The sequence below is a fragment of the Pleurodeles waltl genome, chromosome 4_2, assembly GCF_031143425.1.
Source record: "Pleurodeles waltl isolate 20211129_DDA chromosome 4_2, aPleWal1.hap1.20221129, whole genome shotgun sequence".
Taxonomy (NCBI): Eukaryota; Metazoa; Chordata; class Amphibia; order Caudata; family Salamandridae; genus Pleurodeles; species Pleurodeles waltl.
The window spans coordinates 324,626,325-324,641,230 of NC_090443.1; positions in this window are offsets into that span (position 1 = coordinate 324,626,325).

Sequence of the window (14,906 nt, forward strand, 5' to 3'; positions counted from 1 at the left end):
AAACGACACAGAAATCCGCAACAGGGCTCTTCTGGCACAGCAGGAGAACTGATACTACAATATTCACTGCACTTGGTTGAAGACCCCCCCCATAATGCTTTGCAAGCATTCTTTTTGAAACTTTTTTGCCCATAACCGCCCGTGGCGGTCCTAGGACAATGGGGCCACCACCGAAATGTCCAGCATTTTAGGTCATGTTTAGGTCATAATACCCCCACCATTCAGTCTTTTTTTTCATGGCTGGATATTGTTTTACAGCTTGTAGTAGTTTATGCTTTAAAGGTCTTAGTATTGCAGTAGGCCTCAAAATGTGTAAGGTATTATGCTCTCTAGAGAGCTAAATATAAGGTTACACTACATTACTTTGTGCCATTCTATTTTCATGTGGTTATGCTCTCTGGGGCTAATTATGTGGTTACATGACCATGTTTCTTACAAATGATATTTTTATTTTGGGGTCCTCTAGAGGCTTTGTGAGCACGACAGTCAACATACTACAGTATTTGCTGCACTTAGTCATCCCATAACTCAGCATGTGATGGCTCAGCATGTGATGGCCCTAGGACAATGGGACCACCGTAAAAACATTCACCACAACCTGCTCTTTCTGTCTAGATCATCTCTGGGTCCCCACACTAGGTTAGTGGAGACCCCAAAATAATAACCCCTCCCTCCATTCAGTGTCTTTTTAAACTCTCTCATGGCTGGAACATTTATTTTATAGCTGAGAGTAGTTTCTGTTTTAAGGGTCTTGTTTGTAATATCATTGTAATAGGCCTGCTAGCCCTGAAAATGTGTAATGCACTAAAGCCCATATTTTATACTTTTTTAGCGCCGCATTTGCGTCATTACAATTGTATTTTGTAAGTTTGCACTGTTTTTTGCGTCAAAAAGCGGCGCAAATGCGGCGCTAAAAAAGTATAAATATGGGCCTAAGTCTTCTAGGGGCTAAATGTATGGTTACACTGCAAAATATTCAGTCATTTTCTTTTCATATGGTTATGCCTTCTAGGGGCTAACCATATGGTAACATGACGATGTTTCTTACAAATACTATTTTCATTTTGGTGTCCTCTAGTGACTGTTCTGAGCATTACAGTCTAATGACAAACATTTATTTCTGATAAAGGTTCTCATTCGGTTTATATGATAATTGTATATGTTTTATTAATACCTCCTTATTGCAATTATGACCATGATTCAGGCCAACATAACATCTTTAATACACTATGACTGTTTGAACACTCTTGATATGTTTGGGTGACCCTTCTAGGTTATTTCTATCGTTACTCCTCCGTGGCTGTCTTGTTTTGGGAATTTTGTTAGCCAGTCAGCAACTCTGATATTGAGGTGGTGAAAGTGGTATGCTATTGAAATTAGCTTGGCAGATTTAAATTAGGATGCTAAATGGCAACATTTTCATTTTTGGCTGCAGATAGAGGAAGAAGGTACATTGATGTTCTTTAGCTCTATGCAGGGCCACTGGAAATATGTGGCAGGAAAAAACAAGTTATGAGGCAAAGTTAACCAGTTTATGTGACAAGAAAAGTCCAGTTATGAATTTACAATGCCAGTAGCTCAAACTAAAGCAAATGTGAGACCCATTACATTGCAAATGCTTGTTTTCTACATGTGTCTTAGTACTTCCAAGTCAGAAATGCTTCACTGGAAGTAGCTTTGCTCCTTAGTTTCGTGGGCTTCTCTTCCCATTTACTAATTGGCATGGGAATCACAACAGCTCAATCCGCCTTGGAGCTTGATAAGCTATGCTTACAGTTATTTGTTTCATATATGTTATGCGTTTACCAAACATAGGGCCTGACTATAAATCAGTCACGATTTTCCATCCGCTGTGTAAATCCTTGTTTACAGTGGACAGAATTACTAGTTGAGTGTTTATTTAAATCATCTGATGATTATCGGGTGCATTGAATACCTCAACTTTCATAATATTTTGTCAGGTCAGACCTGCCTAAATTTAACAGGAGAAAACCATTCAATAATTATTGTATCATGCAGATTTTGGAGTGATAAACACCAAAATCTGCATGTTATTCTCCAGAAACTTGTAATAGGTGATACTTATCGCACATGATTAATAACAAGCCCAGTGGTATTGTTTTTTACCGTGTGCGATAAATAGAACCTATACCAGGTCCTAAATGGAGTGTTTTGCCTCTTTGGGGAAAAACATATGTACCCTATAAGTCTGCTGACCCTTGCGAAAGTATCCGAAGAAGCAAACGAAAGGCCCCTAGGTTCCTTTCCCCCTTCCCCTTTTTCCCCTTGTTCTCGCTGGCTGGTGTGTGTATCTAACATATCGAAGAAAATGTGTAGGATGACTTGGATTATCCAAAATACTCTAGCTCTTTGTTCAAGACTGACTGGAAAAGAAAGACAGAAAAACAGCTTCAATGGCAGAAAGACGTTTTGACAAAGAATCTGCAAGAGTGAGAAAAAGAGACAGGTAGTGTAGGATGGAGGAGGAAAGAGTCATGAAGTTGAATCAAGAGTAGGTAACCTTGATGTTCAGCAACCTTGGCATTATTCAGCCCAGACGACCCATAATTTCCGATTTGCATATGTTGGATGGGTGGACCGAAAAGCATTCAAAAGTAACTGGTGGGTAAAATATCTATTTTTTAATGTAAACTGCATGTCATTTTTGCACTAAACACAAAAAAACATTTTGTGGTCGCCTGCCTAAACAGTGTACATGACGCCATCGCCCACATATAAAGTCATACCCAGTAAGAGCAGAAGACCGGTTCAAGTTTCACGACTACAGTATACATCAGTGGTACATTTCCTGCAAGACATTTTCAGCTTGAGCCAGATTTCTGAAGGTGAAAATTTGGCTTAAAAAGGATAACTGCCCAAGGAGAAAAAAAAAAACTAAACATTTTATTTCAAACTCCAGATATGATGTGAGATTACACTCCAATAATACTAACTTCACCCAGGCCTACTCAAGTAGGCCTTATATGTGGTTGCTGCGGTCCTTAATTTGTAAACTGAAGAGTGCTGGTACTCAATGCGATGTGCAGAAGCCCCACCGGCACTTTACAATTTCAACATGCTGAATACCAAGGCTGCATAGTTCTGAATTAACCTCAGGCCACTTTAATCCACTGCAAGTCAACCCCTTCACCTTTATCCTACACTTGCTGGTCCCTGCTTTCTCCATTTGTGTTGGTATTTCAATCCTTCTCTTCCTCCTTCTTGTCTCTTTGTGTGTTTTCCCTCTTGCTCTTGGGAAATGTCTGAGGGGGGAAAAATAAGTGGTGGCCCCTCATTTTCATTTCATAGCTGTAACTTCTAAAGTAGGAAGGAGGCACAATTGCCACCTAGTTATCTCCATCGGTACCACACTACGGGCCCATCCTCTGTGGCAAGACTTGGCACAGAATGTTAAAAAAAGAAGATACATGAAAACGGTGATCTTCACATCAGAGGTGTGCAAGCCACCAAATTCAAAAGGAAAGCTAAATGCAGCCTGGCAATGTGTCTGGCTTGGTGTTATGCCATTAATGGAGTTTGACCAATGACTTTGTGTTTCACCAATGCGCATATTAGTTGCTCAATGTTCACCAGTAGCACATTGTATGTTTTGTTCAGTTGAGCCGCCTATTGGCTTTGACATGGCATTAGCCATTACTTTCTGTATTCAGTTTAGCCGCCTATTGGCTTTGACATTGCGTTAGTCATTACATTCTGTCTATTGGCTTTGACATGATGTATTCAGTTTAGCCGCCTATGGGCTTTGACATTGCATTAGCCATTACATTCTGTATTCTGCCTATTGGCTTTGACATGATTTATTCAGTTTAGCTGCCTATTGGCTTTGACATGCTATTAGATATTCCTATTGGCTTTGACATGATATTAGACATTGCATTCTGTATTCAGCTCAACTGCCTATTGGCTTTGACATGATATTATACATTGCATTTTGTATTCAGCTCAGCTGCCTATTGGCTTTGACATGACACTAGATATTGCATTTGATATTTAGTTTAGCTGCCTATTGCCTTTAACGTGAAGTTAGACATTGCAGTTGAGAATCCAAGCTGTGTTTTTGCACAAGATGAACCAAGATGTTTTTCTCACAGTAGACTAGACCTGATAAGAGAGGGTACATTGGTTGTTTTTCTCTCTGCTTGAGCTTGGGAAGAGGAGCAGTCTCGGAGATCTGGCCAGTCTCCAAAGGCTTGCATAGTTTTCCCGAGTCTGAGAGGAGGGGGCACACCTTTGTAACGAATGTCACAGGCTTCAGAGAATTAGATTCGAATCTGCCTGACTTCGTGCTGGAGCTTGGCGCCAGTTGCCAGCATCCCGTGTGGGTAGATAAATCTCTTTCTCGCAGCTGACAGGGAGTCATCAGCTTGCAGACCCTAGAAAGATGAAGCTGTAAATAGTTTCTCACACGGTGAAGTATTTGTTTTGCTTTGCATTCAATATCTTATAAATATAACCTGCTGTGTATATTGCAAACTGATATATTTTGTTTTCATTAACGTGTGCTTGAAATCTAATAATTCGTCATTCATAAAAATTGCGGTTGGGGAAGAATTAACAACAATAAAAGTCTTCTTTGAACTCAGAAGTGCATTCTTGATATGTTATGTAAGTGCTAAAAACTAGATAAGAGCAAAAGCACTAGACTTGGTCCTTAGAACCAGGGCAAGATGCAAGCCATGCACCAGGAAAATTCTCTTGATACAATTGAAACGATGAGTCTCTCCAAACAACTTCTGTAACCTTTAGAGAACCAGGGAAGGAAAAACAGTTCAGTAATAATCAGATGTAGTACCTTTAGTAATCACTTACATATGGGCTTTGTAAGTTTCAAATGTATTTCACTTGAAACTGCAAGTACAGAACAACGAGAGAGCTGCATCCACCATTCGCTCATTTCCAACTGACACAATGGAATACTCACACCTGAGCAGTCCACAAGTGGACAGAAGCATGTGGGTAAATATGGTAGGGGTGGGAAAAGAGATACATTGAATATAACACACTTCCATTCCTTCAAGAGCAAACAACTATGAGTGAGGAGAAAGAGAAACAATTATATGTTTCCTTAAGTACTCTCCATGAGACAGTTATTGTTCTCAGAGAGAATTTTATTAGATCTGCAATAGAGACATTGCTAGGAATCTCATTCATGAAACCCTATGTTACAAAAGAGTCAGCATCGAGATGGTCAGTCCCCGCTGGGTTGTCACTTAACTGCCTGTTAACCACATCAATATTATCACCACAACTAGTTTGCAGGCCATTCAAGAAATAATACTCAAGTTCCATTCCTAAACACATACAAACATCATCGGGCACTTGATCACAAACACTTCTGCCTTCTCTACTGATGTTTCATCTTTGGAGATAACCCTACCTTGTTTCCTGTCCTGATTTCTCTTAAGGTTACAGAAGTAGCTATGTTGGAGTTCAGTGCCCTGAGGTCTATACATAGACTCAAAGTTGTGTTACTTTTCTTTGCTAGAACAATGGTGATATCCATTCTGAGGACTCCACCTCATCAATAGTTATTCAAGGTCCCCCTACAGGAATTGCAATTCCTTGTGGACACAAATTAATGCCCCCCCCGTAGCTTTCGTTTCATGGGAATGGTATCTTTCTTGAGTTTTTTAGGTGGTTATACCCGCAAAGCTTCCTTAGGCTATCCCTGAAAATCATAGAGAATGAACTGAAGATGTTGTGATTCTTTTTTTCTTTCAGCCAACCTAACACTGGATCAGGTGTACAGGGATTGAACAACATTTTCAAATGTTTTTGGTCTTTCCAGTGAAGAATTTAAAACCGTCTGTATGCCACATACATCTCAATTCTAGCAGACCTTTCTTAAAATTCAACATCAGTTACAAAATAATCTACAAAGGTAGCCTGCCATTTATTGAAGAAAACAGCCTCCACCTCAGGTTCAAGGTGTCCCCCTACTCAAAAAGTTAAAAGGTCAAATTTTGCCTGGATGATGAAAGTAAAGGGGGAAACAGAATCAGCCATAACTTGAAGTTCCCTTCCCAGCACAATAGGTGCACACATGGGTGATTAATTAATTTCCTTTCCTCTCTCACCATTTATCCCTTGTATGAACAGGACCATGTCTCTGTTTTCTAGTACTCACAAAGATCCAAACCTGTAGGACCATCTGCACACACTTGAGCAATCTTAGGTTTGAATTTGGGCTTGTTTACTCTGCAGGGTAGCTACACACCTAAGATAATCAGTAATATTCTGCTACACCAGCAGTTGTCAGAACATCTCACAGTTTACTAGTACTCTGCGAAAGCAAGCAGTAGTCAGGTAAACACATGGGTTACTGATATTCTGCAACACAAGCATTAGTCAGGTCATCATTATCACCAAAAATGCACGTCATAATAAACACATTGTCATGAATGCCAAGACATCATGCTGAATGCAAATAATGGTGAATATGCATGTCATAAACATTCCACTCCCAATGTATCCTAGGCAGATCCTGAATTATATTTGCTATCCCCACAAGGGTACCAAGATCTATATTCAGGCATCCGATCCTGGAAATGCAGGAGAATCACTGAGGGCAAACAAATGCAGTGAAAGACTGCAGACTATATTGTGATCTCACACAAGGCCCTCTACGCGAAGGCCACAGTGCGTCCTCAATACGTTCAGGGACACTGCCCACTACGTCGAGGTCAGGAGCGCATGCCCTCCTGTTAGGGGTAATGTGGTTCATAAAGGCGGATGGGCAGGTATGGGACCTCCGTCGAGGTTCTCACCCCATCCTGCCAGCCGTGATATACTGCCCAACAACACTGCCTCGCGGCTGATCCTTGGATATGAAGGCTTCCCTCACCGGATGGCTATCTCAGGTTGGGGGGAACAAGGGGCCCACATGGGAGGAGGGCCCCCACTCCTCAAGGGTCGGCAGGAAGGCATCATCGGAGAGGGCGTGGGGGTCCCACACAGGGTGACAAGGGCGCTTCCCAGCCCCACCCCCCCCCCAAGCAAGCAGGACTTCCAGCCGAGAGCGCTCCTCACATGCTGGAAAGATAAAAAAGAATGCAGCGCTCTTCAAGCTGCTGGGGCCAAAATAAAGTGCTCTTCATGCGCTGGGGCCCTACAGCGCTCTCTACGTGCTCCACAAGAGCCAGGGGCACTCTACTCGTGCCCAGCTGCAGGACGCAGCACAAATGCAACACAAATGCATGGGAGACTGGGGGCACTCCACCCAGCCCCTAGAGATCACTGAGGGAACCCAGGGCAGAGGGCAAGCAACAGGCCAGCTCACCAGGGTCCTTGCAGAATAAGTGGCAGTCCCTCTGGGGCTTAGCAGACCCCAGGTCAGCACATCACAAGTCAGTCCTGTGGTGGTTCCTTGCAGCGTCACAGTTCCCCTCCAGCAGCATCTGGTTCCAAGTCCATACAGTGTCCATCAGTGTCTCCAGATGTGTGGGACAACCCCCTGTACTTATACTCATTCTGCTCATCTTTTACAAAGGTGGGGAGGGAGTTACAACCAGCACTAACCTGTTCCAGGAATTTCTCCTTTCTCCTCCAGCACTAGCTCTAGACATCAGAAGGGGGTAAGCAAGCCCTTTGTGTGAGAGCAAGATACAGCCTATACAAATGTATGTGTGCCCCTCCTCTACCTCTCCCAGCCCAGGAAGGCCATTCAGTATACCGATGTACTCCTGTTACACCTCCACCTTCTTTTTGTGATGGCTGTCTGAAAAGTATGCACAAAACCCAGCTGTCACTCTATCCCAGATGTGGATTGGAGTCAAGCTGCAAAAGCACCAGAGTTATAAGCACAGAGAAATGCCCACTTTCTAAAAGTGGCATTTCTACAATGGTAATAAAAAATCCACCTACACCAGTAAGCAGCATTTCTCACTGCCATTCCAAATGTACCAAACATGCCCACGCCACCCCTCCTAGATCAGACTATACCACTTAGCTATATGGAAGGGCATTTCCAATGCAATCCTACGAGAGAGGAAGCACTCACAGTAGTTGTGAAACTAAGTAGGCTGTTTGTCACTACTAGGACATGTAGTGCATGAGGACAAATGTCCTTCCTTTTACATACACAGCACCCTGCCCGTAGGGCTAACTAGGGCCTACCTTAGGGGTGACTTATATGTAGTAAAAGGGAAGTTCCAGGTATGGCAAGTACATTTAGATGCCAGGTCCCTGTGGCAGAAAGCTGCAGTGGCAGGCCTGAGACAAGTGTGAAAGGCTACTCCTATGGGTGGCGCAATCTGGGATGAAGGCCCACTAGTAGCATTTAATGTACAGGCCCTGCGTACAGAGAGTACCATTATACAAGGGACTTACAATTAAATTAAATGTGACTATCAGGTGTAAGCCAAACATACCAGGTTTAGAAGGGACAGCACATGCTCTTTAGCACTGATCAGCAGTGATAAAGTGCCAAGAGTCCTAGAGCCAACAAAAAGAGGGTCAGAACAATAGGAGGAAGAAGGCAAAAAGTTTTGGGATGAACATTTAAAAAGAGCCAGGCCCAACAGCCTACTACTGGTATTCACCATTAATTGATCCTGCATCATCTTATCACATGTAGTACTAAATGTGTAGTACGGAAGTGGTAAAAACTCACTGAAGGTTGCATTTTCCTTCTGCCTCCTGCTATAAAAATTATACATCTCGAAAGTAATACTTATAGTGAGTTTGAAACATTTTTCAGTCTAAGTATGGCCTCCTAAGAGTCGTTGAACTCCTCCTCTCCTTCTGGTGCTTCAATTTTAGGCAAGGTTCTAAACATTTCTTGCCTTTCAGATCCCAGACAATGTTGGAGAATGCCCTTTCTATGTTCAACTGTTATCAACAGTGACTAGGTATGTGAGAAACTCCTCCTTCCATCTTTTCCATGGGCCACGTGGGTTCCACGGCTTATGCAGAAATCTCTGTGGAGGATCAACCTGCATTCTCTTTTTTTCTGTCATAGGAAACAAATAAAGGTTCTAGTGAAGTCACAGCAAATGTTAGTTGAGCAGAAGTAATTACTTGAAGAGGAAATACTGATGAGTAAAATAAAATCACAAATATGAATTGGTCATAATGTCTATTCAAGGCACAGTCACAACAGAGATGCATGTTGAGGTGTGCAATAATTTACATAAACAGATACTTAGGGTCCAATTTAAATATTGAAGGTAACCATACTCCATCACAACGGTGATGGAGTGTGCTTACCACCAATATGATTGTCTGCCCGCCGACTTTAAAGCGAGCAGACAACAGTTTGACCAAAGTGGAGAATGGTCCATCTCCACTGTGGCCAAACATCTCACACAGTCTGACGGATTAAGTGGAGTCAGCGAATTGGCTCTATCTCCGTCTCCTCAATTAGGATGGGCAGACGTACAGTCATTTGTTACTGCCCGTCACTGCCAGGCAAACCCTGGAAGTATGAGGCAGTAAAAAACAAAAAAAGCCTCCCTAGTCATGGGAGATGACATGGCGAGGGGTCAAATGCAAAAACAACAAAGTGATTAATGGAATGTTCGAATTAATCTCAGCCACTGGCAATTGCTCGGGCCACATCCCAACCCATCTGTTTTTTGCCCACCATGCACCTTCACATGGACCAAGCCATACGCAAATCAGTCTTTACCCTGCTCCTCATGGGAAGACTCCACCCGAACTGCTCAGCCAAGTCCTCCCTGAACTGGAACACAAGCAATCTTGGACTGGTTTTGCCCTAGTTAGGGCTCGTCAGCCAGATATAGCTTGGTTCCAGTGGCACAGTGAGCCCAGGATCCACATATGGGCATGCTCTGCACACTTAGGTCATCAAATGCAAAAACAACAAGGTGATGGATTGAATGCTTGAACTAATCTCAGCACCTGGCAATCGCTCAGGGTTGCATCCCAATACATCATGTTTTTGCCAACCATGCCACCTCAGATTGGACCCAGCAATATTCAAATCATTCTTGACTCTGCTCCTCAAAGGAACAGTCCAGCCTGAACTGCCAGGCCTAGTCCTCATTGAAACAGAATACAAGCAACCTATGACTGATTTTGCCTAAGTTATGACTCTTCAGCCAGGTATAGCTTGGTCCCAGTGGCACAGTGTGCCCGGGACCCACATCTGGACATGCCCAGTACACTTACGGTGTCAAATGTAAAACCAACAAGGTAATGGATGGAATGCCTTTATTAGACATGGGTCCCATGCACACTGTGTCACTGGAACCAAGCTGTGCCCGGCTGAATAGCCCATAAAGGTGAAACCAGTCCTGGGTTGCTTGGGAGGACTTGGCTTGGCAGTTTTGGCTGGACTTTTCCAAATCGAGCAGGGTCAAGACTGATTTGCATAAACCTGGGTCCAAACTGGGGTGACATGGTGTGCAAAATAACAATGGATCGGGATCCAGCCAGAGTAATTACCAATGGCTGGGATTAATTCAACCATTCCATCTATCAATTTTTGCATACTTTCAAATGGCGAGGTGGGCATTGTTTTTTATTTTCAAACATAAAAAACACTTTGGGTTTTTGTACTTGAAAATAAAAAAACATTGCCCGATGGACATTTCTAAATTTGGCTGTCTGGACCTCCACCAGGGCAACGGAGTATTTTACTTCGTTGACCTTGAGGAAATCAGCTGTTGGACTGACAAAAATGAAAATGGGCCCTTGGTCTCTAAAATGTTGTAAGGACAGCTAAGTGTTAGTAAGGGTCTGAAAAGATTGAGAGTTCAACACATGCAGTTTTTATTTTCTCCTTCATATGTGCCTCAATTGCAGTGGAATGCAAAATGCCCATAAAATTGCACTGGAACTCAAAATGGCTCCCTGAGTCAAGCAAGGCTGGGAACACCGGGTTTGCAAGACGTCTCCTCAGCATGTAGCAGTCGGTTTCAAGGCTAACAGGCATGTCCAGTGAAGATTCTGAAGAGATCACCTGATCTTTGGCAAGGAATTGTTTCACTCTAGATCAACAGGTGGAGGAAAAGACGGCATGGACATAAAGCACTAGGCTGCAGGAGTACGTCGCACTCACCAAAAGAGTTTGCAAAGTGCTAGGGAGGAACGTTATTTAGGCATTGCAGGAAATCCATGCTTTTCTGCATGGTCACCATCTATTTTTTACCTTTTGCAGCACCCTACATTTTTGTTCGCTTTAGAACTCTGTTCTTTTTACCCCTTCTACCCAGTGGTAAAGTGTCTGTCCTGCTCATTTAAACAAGGTCGAATTAGCATACTCCCAACTGATATATTTAACTTGCCTATAGGACCCTAGTATATGGTAAAAGATGTACCTAGGGCCTGGAAGATAAATGCTATTAGTTTACTGCAGCACATACTGTGTCACACACTACAGTGGTAGTGCAACCTTGCTTCAGGTCTACCCTGTGTAGTCTGACTATAGCAGTGTAAACTTTTCAATTCGACCTGTCGAATTAAACCCCTTTGACAGGTCAAAACGTCCCTTTTAAACATTAGTAAGTCACCCGTACTGTGGCCTTTTACTCCAAAAGGCAGAGTGCATGGTATTTAGAACATGTAGAAATGTAATGTTAACATGTCCTAACAGTGACTAGCAAACAAAAGCTATTTCCACTATGGCAGCGTTAGTTGTCCTACGTAACTAACAAGAGTACACATTAAAATCCTAATATTGTATCTCAGGAATGGGACTAGCTAGAAGACTAATTAAACAACTGTTCTAATAGTTATTACAAGTCCAATTCAATGATGAAATTGGACATTTGATAGATATTAAGGAAAAGTAACTTTTAGAAAGTTACCTAAACCCTGCCTGAAGTTCCTGAAGGCTAATTTGCATCTGCACACAAATGTCTCCAAGTGACAGATCAGCAAGTAAATGGGTGTGAAAAAGCATGAAATGCTTCCCAGGAATGAACAATAGGCTTAACTGAATGGGCACAAATGACACCTCTAAACCTTCCAGAGCATGCAGATTCGGGGCTGTGAGCATTTTTAAAATTAAAGTGTCAAATTCTGCTTGAGTCGCATAGCCTGCTTGACAGGTCTTCTGGGTTCGCATATAGCTATTTGGGGTGCACTTCAAAAGCAGAAAACAGTATGCCAAGATCATTTGTGTGTATCTACTGTCTGGTTGCTGAAGGACCAGACTTCTATCTTTTACATATAACACCGGGGACAAATGTGAAAGGAAGGGAAACAGGATGCATAAACAATTCTTGTGTATCCACTTTACCTTACTTTTTTTCTACCAGGCTTCTGACTTTGGGTTTTTTGTGGGTACAGTGGCTGCCTGAAACTAGATTTAGGGGGTCATTACAACATTGGCGGTAAAATTTGCTTACCGCCGTGCAGAAGACCGCCAATACACCGCCGCGGCCACGGTAGACCGCCACAGCTATTATGACACACATCTCGGAATCCGCCGAAATTCAGACACCCACACAACACCGCCACACCAAAGCTCGGCGATAAACAAGCGGAAACAAATCCTCCACCTCCACACCAACAGAAACACGCCCATGCTATCACGACACACGAATCCACGCGGCGGTCTTTCAACCGCGGTATTCCATTGGCGGTACACACCGCCGCGCTCAAAATACACACACATCTACAAAACACCGCCACATTGGACAATTTGAAATATACACACCTGATACACATACAAACAACACTCCCACACACCCAATACAATATAAAACACACACCCACATCACCCACAAACCCCTACGACCAGAAATTCTGAAAGAAGGCCAGAGAGACAGCACAGCAATTGGCAACCCCATCACACAGAGGAACACAACACCATCACCCACACAACATCCACGCACAAAACACCACACACCACTACACTCACCACACTCATCAACACATACACCACCCCACACATCACACACACCACCCCATGGCACGCCAAAGACACAGCTATTTGGCTCACAGGTACAGCACACATCAATAGCCAGGAAGATGGAGTTATGGCGCAGAATAGTTGACAGGGTCAACGCTGTGGGACAGCACCCAAGAAATCGGGAGGACATCAGGAAGAGGTGGAACGACCTACGGGGGAAGGTGCGTTCCACGGTCTCCAGACACAACATCGCGGTACAGCGGACTGGCGGCAGACCCCCACCTCCTCCCCCACAACTAACAACATGGGAGGAGCAAGTCTTGATCATCCTGCATCCTGAGGGCCTCGGAGGAGTCGGTGGAGGATGAGACACTGGTAAGTCAAATCTCAACTATCAGATCCCCCACCCTACCTGCATGCTATCACACACACACCCCCTCACCACCTCCCCTATCACTCCAACTCATCACTAATGTACCCATAACACAAACCACCCATCCCAACACCAAGCCCTGCATGACAAAACTAAGCATGGTCACCCCTCACCAAAGCATGCTCACTGCACATACCCAGAACACCCCCCCCCCCAACCATCATCACACAAGCCCCCACACAGGAATGCTTGCACTGGGGTTCACGCACAGCCACCCATTGCACACCATTACACACACACATGCAATAATCATGCTCTTATGCCCCTGCAGGAACCCGAAGGACCGTCACCACACCAGAGGGTCCAGACAACACCACTCCACCCCCAGAAGAGGCCCACAGTGACGAGAGCAGCTCTGCCCTACTGGATCTTGATGACCAGCCCGGACCATCGTGGGCCTCAGGACAGTCGGTTCCCCTTGCACAGGCACAGCCCAACACCGACCTTCCACCCTCTGGTAACACCAGCACAGCACCCACCCAGCGGGCCCAAACCTCCCTACCCAGGACAGGTCAATCAGCGGTGTGTCCACCACTACAGGGCACCCAGGGTAACCCACCCTCCCAACAACAACAGGGACCTGGGGGCAGTGGTAGTGGGCACACGGTCCAGGGGACGGAGGCACAGGAACATAGGGGAACTGGGAGGGCTGCTGTGCGACAGAGGGAGGACAGGCCAAGGGAACCAAAACTCCACGAGGCCCTCTCCTCCATCATGGGAGCGTACCACCACTCCCAGGAGACGATGGCAACGGTCCTGGACAAGTTGCAGGAGACCCTGCGGCTGCAGGAGGAGCAGTATTTGGGGTTCAGGGAGGAGCTCAGAACCATCATCTTCGCCCTGGGCACCATCGTAGGGGTGCTGAAGGACATACAGCAGACCTTGAGGAACACCGTGGCACTCCACGGGGCCCCTGATACTAGCCAGGACGATGAAATGCCCAACACCTCTGCCAACGCTAGTGGACAGGATGCCCCGCCACAGGACCACCACACCAGCACCCCACCCCCTGCAGACGGACAACCACCACGCAAGCGGTCCCTGAGATCCAGGAACAGGACAGAGCAAGATGGCAAGACCCCTGCCAGGAAATGAGACCACCCTGATTGTCCTCCCACTGTCCCACTTTGTTACCCTGTCCATATTCGAACTGCCCCAGCTCCACTTCCTATGCCCAGATGGGCAGTGCACCTGTGAGACTAATAGACTGGACTCTGCCATGGACATTCCTCCACCATCACCCATCACCAATTTACAACCCCCTTTCATTTTTTGAGCACTTAAATAAACACCCTTGAAACACAAAACAATCTGGACTCAGTCTATGATTTTGTACTTTGTATTATCAATGACAGTGTCATAATGGCTTTACCATTGTAAGGCTAACATACCTATGTCACACATCACAAGCCCTTGAAGGATGCAAGCAGTTGACACGTAGGTTACCACACCTGTGAAACCGTAATGGAAGGGTACAACTCAGTTAACAAATTGTGATTGAAATAGACAAACAGGATAGAGGTAGACGTGTGACAGTGAATGTAATGTAAAATCTGAAAATGTTCTCACCTGTGTGTCACTGGAAATATTGCTGTATGACTGACTCCCTGTTGTCGTTTTCTTCTTCCTCAG